Below are 10,215 nucleotides of genomic sequence, written 5' to 3' on the forward strand. Positions count from 1 at the left end.
GGGGTTGAGGTCAGGGGAAGAGGGTGGCCACATCATAAGTTTGTCCTCTTTTATGCCCATAGCAGCCAGAGATGCAGATGTGTTTTTTGCAGCATGAGACGGGGCATTATCATGCATGAAAATGATCTTGCTGCGGAAAGCATGGTTCTTCCTCTTGGAAGTGTTGTTTTAGAAACTCCACATAGATTATGGAGTTCATCTTTACCCCTTCAGGGATCATAAAGGGGCCGACAATCTCTCTCCCCATGATTCCAGCCCAAAACATTACTCCACCTCCTCCTTGTTGGCGCCTTAGCCGTGTTTTCATGGGGTGTCCATCAACCAGCCATCCTCCACTCCATCCATCTGGACCATCGAGCGTTGCACGGCACTCATCGGTGAACAAAACAGTTTGGAAGTCAGTCTTCATGTATCGTTTGGCCCACTGGAGCCGTTTCTGCTTGTGTGCAGTGGATAGAGGTGGTCGACAGGATAGCTTACGCACAGCTGCAAACCTCTGAAGGACCCTGCATCTTGTTGTTCTGGGGACGTTGGAGGCACCAGCAGCTTTAAAAACTTGTCTGCTGTTATGACAAGGCATTTTTGCAGCTGCTCTTTTAACCTTACACAATTGCCTGTTGGAAAGAGTCCTCAATTTTTCTTTATCGGCACGCACACGTGTGTGCTGGGAATCAGCTACATACTTCTTGATTGTGCGATGATCACGATGAAGTGTCTTGGCAATGTTGATTGTAGTCATGCCTTGACCTAAATACTCTACAATTTGTTGCTTCTCAGCAGCCGACACATCCTTTTTCTTTCCCATTTTGGCAAAAAATGTAGGCTGCTTAATAATGTGGAACAGCCTTCTTAAGTAGTCTTGCCTTTGTTTGGACACACCTGCCAAACTAATTTGCACAGGTATCTGCAATTGCTTTCAGTGATGTAAAGAGCCCTGACACACATCACCATCAATGAGTTTAAATGACTAACAGAAAAATTATAACCTTATCACTGATAAACTCTTTGTGCATAATAATTTGGAACACAGTGTAGACAGTGACAAAAGACCCTATAAATATATAAAAAAAAGGGGTTGGCATTGTCTTTCAATTGCCAGCAGGACAGAAGACAGACAACGCCTGAGATCTGCTTTCAAAAGCTGTAAGTATATAATTTCTCAGTGCATTTTTCTTCTTTATGTGTGTATTATTTTTACATTTTTAAAATTTGTGCTGGTATATTTGGTCTGTACTTTATTACGGCTATACTGTTGTGGTTTTTTTTTGAAAATTTGTGTTTTTAACCCCTTCGCGACATGCGCCGTACTAGTACTGCGCTGCCGGCACTGCGTTTGTGCCAGCAGCAGTACTAGTACGGCGCATCGATCACCGCGGTCTCGCGCTGAGCGCCGCGGTGATCGGGTGCGGGTGTCAGCTGTATATGACAGCTGACACCCCGCAGCAATGCCCACGATCGGCGCTATCGCCGATCGCGGGCATTTAACCCCTCTGATGCCGCTGTCAATAGTGACAGCGGCATAGAGGGGGATCGCGCAGGGACGGGGGCTCCCTGCGCTCTCCCACCGGAGCAACACGATGAGATCGCGCTGCTCCGGTGACCTGGAAGGAGTCCCCGGATCCAAGATGGCCGCGGGACTCCTTCCGGGTCATGAGATGACCTAGCTTGCCGGCGCCTGCTGAGAGTTCCTAATAGCAGGCGCCGGCAAGCCTCTGCCCTTGCCTGTCACATCGGTGATCTGACAGAGTGCTGTGCACACTGTCAGATCACCGATCTGTGATGTCCCCCCCTGGGACAAAGTAAAAAAGTAAAAAAAAAATAAATGTCCACATGTGTAAAAAAAAAGAAAAAAAAAATTCCTCAATAAAGAAAAAAAATATATATATATTCCCATAAATACATTTCTTTATCTAAATAAAAAAAAATCACACAATAAAAGTACACATATTTAGTATCGCCGCATCCGTAACGACCCCACCTATAAAACTGTATCTCTAGTTAACCCCTTCAGTGAACACCGTAAAAAGAAAAAAAAAAAAACGAGGCAAAAATTATTCTCATACAGCCAAACAAAAAGTGGAATAACATGCGATCAAAAAGACGGATATAAATAACCATGGTACCGCTGAAAACGTCATCTTGTCCCGCAAAAAAAAGCCGCCATACAGCATCATCAGCAGAAAAATAAAAAAGTTATAGCTCTCAGAATAAAGCGATGCAAAAACAATAATTTTTTTATATAAAATAGTTTTTATTGTGTAAAAGCGCCAAAACATAAAAAAATTACATAAATGAGGTATCGCTGTAATCGTACTGACCTGAAGAATAAAACTGCTTTATCAATTTTACTACAATAATGTTAGTCTATGGGGAAAAAACGCATCCTGCAGATGACTTTGCAGGATGCGTTTTTTCGCCAAAACGACGCATTGCGACGTATGCAAAAAAAGCTAGTGTGAAAGTAGCGCTAGGGTTAGGACTAGGGTTAGGGCTAGGGTTAGGGTTGGGGTTAGGGCTAGGGTTAGGGCTGGGATTAGGGTTGGGGTTAGGGTTTCAGTTAGAATTGGGGAGTTTTCACTGTTTAAGCACATCAGGGGCTCTCCAAACGCGACATGGCATCCGATCTCAATTCCAGCCAATTCTGCTTTGAAAAACTAAAACAGTGCTCCTTCCCTTCCGAGTTCTCCTGTGCGCCCAAACAGTGGTTCCACCCAACATATGGGGTATCAGCGTTCTCAGGACAAGTTGGACAACAACTTTTGGGGTCCAATTTGTCCTGTTAGCCTTGGGAAAATAAAAACGTGGGGGCTAAAATATCAGTTTCGTGGAAAAAAAAATATTTTTTATTTTCACGGCTCTGCGTGATAAACTGTAGTGAAACACTTGTTGGTTCAAAGTTCTCACAACACATCTAGATAAGTTCCCTGGGGGTCTAGTTTCCAATATGGGGTCACTTTTGGGAGGTTTCTACTGTTTAGGTACATCAGGGGCTCTGCAAATGCAACATGACACCTGCAGACCAATCCATCTAAGTCTGCAATTCAAACGGCGCTCCTTCCCTTCCGAGCTCTGCTGTGCACCCAAACAGTGGTTCCCCCCCATATATGGGGTATCAGCGTACTCAGGACAAATTGGACAACAACTTTTGTTGTCCAATTTCTCCTGTTACCCTTGGGAAAATAAAAACGTGGGGGCTAAAATATCATTTTCGTGGAAAAAAAAATATTTTTTATTTTCACTAGTGTTGAGCATTCCGATACTGCAAGTATCGGGTATCGGCCGATACTTGCTGTATCGGAATTCCGATACCGAGATCCGATATTTTTGTGGTATCGGGTATCGGTATCGAAACAACATTAATGTAAAAATGTGTGTAAAAATGTGTAAAAGAAAGAATTAAAATAAAAAATATCGCTATACTCACCTCTCCGACGCAGCCGGGACTTCAGCGAGGGAACCGGCAGCGTTGTTTGTTTAAAATTTGCGCTTTTACTTGGTTACGTGAAGTCCCGGCTTGTGATTGGTCAGGTCGGCCATGTTGCCGGGACGCGGACCAATCACAGCAAGCCGTGACGAAATTACGTCACGGCTTGCTGTGATTGGTCCGCGTCCCGGCAACATGGCCGACCTGACCAATCACAAGCCGTGACGTCACGGGAGGCTGGACTTGCGCGTTTTTTAAAAAGCGCGCGTGTCCAGCCTCCAGTGACGTTCCGGCTTATGATTGGTCACGGCGCCATGTTGCCGGGACGCGGACCAATCACAGCAAGCCGTGACGTAATTTCGTCACGGCTTGCTGTGATTGGTCCGCGTCCCGGCAACATGGCTGCCCTGACCAATCACAAGCCGGGACTTCACGTAACCAAGTAAAAGCGCGAATTTTAAACAAACAACGCTGCCGGTTCCCTCGCTGAGGTCCCGGCTGCGTCGGAGGGTGAGTATAGCGATATTTTTTATTTTAATTCTTTCTTTTACACATTTATATGGTTCCCAGGGCCTGAAGGAGAGTTTCCTCTCCTTCAGACCCTGGGAACCATCAGGGATACCGTCCGATACATGAGTCCCATTGACTTGTATTGGTATCGGGTATCGGTATCGGCCGATACTTTCCGATACCGATACTTTCAAGTATCGGACGGTATCGCTCAACACTAATTTTCACGGCTCTGCGTGATAAACTGCAGTGAAACACTTGTTGGTTCAAAGTTCTCACAACACATCTAGATAAGTTCCTTAGGGGGTCTAGTTTCCAATATGGGGTCACTTGTGGGGGGTTTCTACTGTTTAGGTACATCAGGGGCTCTGCAAATGCAACATGACACCTGCAGACCAATCCATCTAAGTCTGCAATTCAAACGGCGCTCCTTCCCTTCCGAGCTCTGCCGTGCGCCCAAACAGTGGTTCCCCCCCATATATGGGGTATCAGCGTACTCAGGACAAATTGGACAATAACTTTTGTGGTCCAATTTCTCCTGTTACCCTTGGGAAAATAAAAACGTGGGGGCTAAAATATCATTTTCGTGGAAAAAAATATATTTTTTATTTTCGCGGCTCTGCGTTATAAACTGTAGTGAAACAGTTGTTGGTTCAAAGTTCTCACAACACATCTAGATAAGTTTCGTGGGGGGTCTAGTTTCCAATATGGGGTCACTTGTGGGGGGTTTCTACTGTTTAGGTACATCAGGGGCTCTGCAAATGCAACATGACACCTGCAGACCAATCCATCTAAGTCTGCATTTCAAACGGCGCTCCTTCCCTTCCGAGCTCTGCCGTGCGCCCAAACAGTGGTTCCCCCCAATGTATGGGGTATCAGCGTACTCAGGACAAATTGGACAATAACTTTTGTGGTCCAATTTCTCCTGTTACCCTTGGGAAAAAAAAATTGCGGGCTAAAACATCATTTTGTGGAAAGAAAAAATGATTTTTTAATTTTCACAGCGCTACATTCTAAACTTTAGTGAAACAATTGGGGGTTAAAAGTGCTCACCACACATCTAGATAAGTTCCTTAGGGGGTCTTCTTTCCAAAATGGTGTCACTTGTGGGGGTTTCCACTGTTTAGGCACGTCAGGGGCTCTCCAAACACGACATTGGTTCCGATCTCAATTCCAGCCAATGTTGCATTGAAAAGTCAAATGGCGCTCCTTCCCTTCCGAGATCTGCCATGCCCCCAATCAGTGGTTTATCCCCATATATGAAGTATCAGCGTACTCAGGACAAATTGCACAACAACTTTTGGGGTCCAATTTATCCTGTTACCCTTGGGAAAATAAAAAATTTGGGGCAAAAAGATCATTTTTTGTGAAAATTAATATGAATTTTTTTTTACGGCTCTACATTATAAACTTCTGTGAAGCACTTGGAGGTTCAAAGTGCTCACCACACATCTAGATTAGTTCCTTAGGGTCTACTTTCCAAAATGGTGTCACTTGTGGGGGTTTCCACTGTTTAGGCACATCAGGGGCTCTCCAATCGCGACATGGGTTCCGATCTCAATTCCAGCAAATCTTGCATTGAAAAGTCAAATGGCGCTCCTTCCCTTCCGAGCTCTGCCATGTGCCCAATCAATGGTTTACCCCAACAAGTGGGGTATCGGCGTACTCAGGACAAATTGTACAACGACTTTTTTGATCCAATTTCTCCTGTTACCCTTGGTAAAATAAAACAAATTGGTTCTGAAGTAAAAATTTTGTGAAAAAAAAGTTAAATGTTCAATTTTTTTTAAACATTCCAAAAATTCCTGTGAAGCACCTGAAGGGTTAATAAACTTTTTGAATGTGGTTTTGAGTACCTTGAGGGGTGCAGTTTTTAGAATGGTATCACTTTTGGGCATTTTCTGTCATATAGACCCCTCAAAGTCACTTCAAGTGTGAGGTGGTCCGTAAAAAAAATGGTTTTGCAAATTTTGTTGCAAAAATGAGAAATCGCTGGTCAACTTTTAACCCTTATAACTCCCTAACAAAAAAAAATTATGTTTCCAAAATTGTGCTGATGTAAAGCAGACATGTGGGAAATGTTGTTTATTAACTATATTATGAGATATAACTCTCTAATTTAAGGGCATAAAAACTAAAATTTGAAAATTGCTAAATTTTCATAATTTTTGACAAATTTTTGTTTTTTTCACAAATAAATGCAAGTCATATCGAAGAAGTTTTACCACTATCATGAAGTAGAATATGTCACGAGAAAACAATGTCAGAATTGCCAGGATCCGTTGAAGCGTTTTAGAGTTATGACCTCATAAAGTGACAGTGGTCAGAATTCTAAAAATTGGCCCTGTCACTTAGGTGAAAGCAGGCTACGGGGTGAAGGGGTTAAATCTTGTTTTGATGTATTTCTGGCGTTATATGATGGTGTTTTCTTGTCTCCGGCCTTGTTTGTTTTTGGATTGGTTCTAATTTATTTTGGGTTGTTCTGTAATGTCATTCGGTTGTTACACTGTGTTTTGAAATATGATTTTCTAGTTTAATTTCAGGTTTATGTGGTTTTAATTTTGGTATCTATTTCTGGGGGTAAAACCGTATGGCGTTTTCTTGGCTCATGTCTTGCTGTTTTTTATTGTAAAGTATGGCGGTTTATACTGGATTGCGTTTTCTTTGGCCTTTTTTTTTAATATAGAATGGTTTTTATCCTTTATCTGTTTCTGATGTATTTCTGTGGTTATATGTAACAAGATGGTGTTGTTTTGGCTCATGTCTTGTTGTTTTTAATTGTAATGTATGGCGCTTTATATTAGCTTTTCTTGGCCCTTTGTAAATGTTTTTTTTTTCAAAAAAAGTTTTTTTTTTGTTTTTTTTTTATTTGTACATAGGGGGCTGTTGTTGATGAATTGTTTTTTTTATCTTTTCTGGAACTTTATTCAGCTTTTGCTATACTCTGCATTGTGTCGTATCTGCCATTGATTTTTATTTCAATGTATGGCGGTGTGGTTTGATCAGCGCTTGTTGAGTTGGCATTGTCCTATGAGTGAACTGTCCGTTGTGGTAGTAATGTTATGTATGGTATTTTTGCTATTTTATTGTATGTGGCTTTGTTTTGTGCTTTTAATGTAATATTTTTTTACATTTTGCCTTGCAGAATTTTTATCTTGTTTAAAGAATGGCGACAGACTCAAGCCACACGCAGCAGGGCAGTTCAGTGAGTAAATTATCTACAGTTGCTTACTATTCGGTGTCATTTGTAGACTTGGCACTAATTTTTTTTGTAAAATTTTTTAACAGGCTTCTTCAAGTGAGGAGGAAGGTACCCAGCAGGAGCAGCGACCTCGGGGCCAAGCTGTGGTGTCAAGACGGCGAGTAAGTATTTTTCAAAACCAAAGGAATGTTTTTTATTTTTGGTTGTTTTTTATTTTCGGGGGGTGGTGGGTGGTGCTGGTTGTTGGCAATTTTCATTAAACTTGAAAACATAAATGTTTTATATTATTCTAGGTTTCACAATGGGACCGCGAGGAGGGGATAAATATTGATCTCCTCATAGCCAGTATACAGGAGCGTGGCCATTGTGGGACAGCCGTGACCCCCGGCACGCAGACCAGGTGGTCTTGAGGCGGATGTGGGCTGAGGTGGCAAAATCGCTGTGGGATGGCTTTGACAGCGCTTTCGCAGCGGACAAATCAAACTTTGGTAAGTATTTCTGAAACTCCGCTCAAACCCATCAGGCCAGGATAAAACACAACCGTGTGTGATGTGATCAACTCCTTCTATTTTTTGCATCGCACACGGTTGTGTTATCATTTGGAAATGTACAATATCTAACCTTTTTTGTTGTTTGCATTCACAGTCAAAAAATTGAAGACCAGATGGCGTTCCATGAAGGACCGCTTCAATCGGGGCCTGCAGAAGGAGGAGGAACAGGCTCGAAGTGGTGGTGCTGCTGCGGCCAGGTCATCAACATACAAATACACAAGGGCATTGCAGTTCCTGAGACCGATCCTTGGCCGCCGAGCGTAAGTATTTAATTATTGGTGTACCTAGTGCCATGCATCGGGTACTGCACAATATGCATGTCCACGTAGTATATTGCCCAGCCACGTATTATATTGCACATCCACATAGTATATTGGCCAGCCACGAAGTATATTGCCCATCCACATAGTATATTGGCCAGCCACATAGTATATTGCGCAGCCAACTAGTATATTGCCCAGTGACGTAGTATAGTACAGAGTCACGTTGTATATTGCCAAGCCACACATGACATTTTTTCATGTGATGTAGTATACAGCACAGAGCCACATAGCATACTGGCCAGCCATGTAACATTTTTCCTAGTGGCATGGTATATTGCCCATCCAGGTTCGTCACAGTTTTTTAAATAAAAAAGATAATTTACCGCGTGAGTCCTTGTAGTCCACGACAGGTTCCGGTCCCAGCCAGGGGTGGTCTGATCGCAGGAACAGTGATTACGTCTCGGTCACATGACCGTGACGTCATGGCAGTTCCTGCGATCAGCGTAAAAGATGGCGGTCGTCTCAAACTCCAACGGAGGGCAAGTATAGCAGGGTATATTTTTTAATCAAATTGGTAACTTTAAATTGTTTAATATTGATGTGGCATAGGCAGCGTCAATAGTAAACAGTTGGTGACACCAACGTTTTTCGGCGACAACGGTTTGCGTTAACGCCGGCCGTGTAGCGATGACAGTGGTGAGTATGCGGGCGACAGGCATTGACTGCGGGGAGGAGCGCTAATTTTCTTCTGGACTGTTCCCGTCGCTGATTGCTCGCATCAGCCATGACAGGCAGCTGGCGAGAACAATCAGCGAATGATTACCGTGAGTTAAGGACAGACAGACTGACAGACGGAAGTGACCCTTACAATTATATGTCAAATTATTGTATAGTGTTGTGTGATGTACTGTAACTTGGTTATATTGGAGTTGGCGTATGTGAAATGTTTTTTTTAGAATACTAATGTTTTCCTTATCTTTTCACAGAACACACAGCAGGACCCTCGAACCTGTTCGGCCATCTGGAGCGGTCTGTTGTGAACTATATTTGTTGGCTCCCTCTTGTGGTCACTAGCGGTATGGCACTTGGATTATCCTTCCCCAGGTTGGTACCCACCTGGTTCGTTAGGCCTTGGGTGTTCCTATTTAGACTTCCTGGAAACTCAGTCTAGTGCCTGGAATCGATGTAATCAGTCTATGTCTGTTTTCCTCCTGACTCCTGGTCCCTGAGTTTTGCAAGATAAGCTAAGTTCTGCTTTCTTATTTTTGTCCTTTTGCATTTGCTCTTATTTTGTTCCAGCTTGTTCAAAATGCGATTTCTGTTTTTGCTGGAAGCTCTAGGAGGCTGATATTCTTCCCCCACACCGTTAGTCGGTGCGGGGGTTCTTGGATCTTCAGCGTGGATATTTTTATAGGGTTTTTTGCTGACCGCATAAGTCCTCTTCCTATTTTCTGCTATTAATTAGTGGGCCTCTCTTTGCTAAATCTAGTTCTTCTTACCTCACTGTTATTATTTGTTGGGGGCTTGTATTATAACTTTGGGGTCTTTTCTCTGGAGGCAAGTGAGGTCTTATTTTCTCTGAAAGGGTTAGTTAGTTCTCCGGCTGGTGCGAGACGTCTAGAATCAACGTAGGTACGTTCCCCGGCTACTTCTAGTTGTTGTGCCAGGGTCAGATATGCGGTCAGCCAAGTTACCACTTCCCTATGAGCTGGTTTTTGTGTTTGCGGACTTAGCTGGAACTCCTGAGATCCTCTACCACTAGGATCATAACAGTATTCCAGGCCAAAAAGAGAATATTTAATGCATTGCTGAAGCGGGATTAAAAGAAAAAAAAAGTTCTGAGGTTTTTTTTTTCTCCTTCCCCTTTTACTCTGAGTGGCTTGAAGCCCTGCTGCAGACATGAATGTTCAGACTCTGATTACTAGTGTGGATCAGCTTGCTGCACGAGTGCAGGGCATTCAGGATTTTGTTACTTGTAGTCCTATGTCAGAGCCTAAGATACCTATTCCTGAGCTGTTCTCTGGAGATCTGTTGTGAATTTGCTTTTTGCTCCCTCTAGTGGTTACTAGTTTTTTGACTCTGGTTTTTCTGTCATTCCTTTTATCCGCACCTGGGTCGTTAGTTAGGGGTGTTGCTATATAAGCTCCCTGGACCTTCAGTTCAATGCCTGGCAACGTAGTTATCAGAGCTAGTCTGCTGTGCTCTTGTCTACTGATCCTGGTTCCAGTTATATCAGCTAAGTCTGCCTTTTGCTTTTTGCTATTT

This window comes from Ranitomeya variabilis, chromosome 1 (assembly GCF_051348905.1).
Source record: "Ranitomeya variabilis isolate aRanVar5 chromosome 1, aRanVar5.hap1, whole genome shotgun sequence".
Taxonomy (NCBI): Eukaryota; Metazoa; Chordata; class Amphibia; order Anura; family Dendrobatidae; genus Ranitomeya; species Ranitomeya variabilis.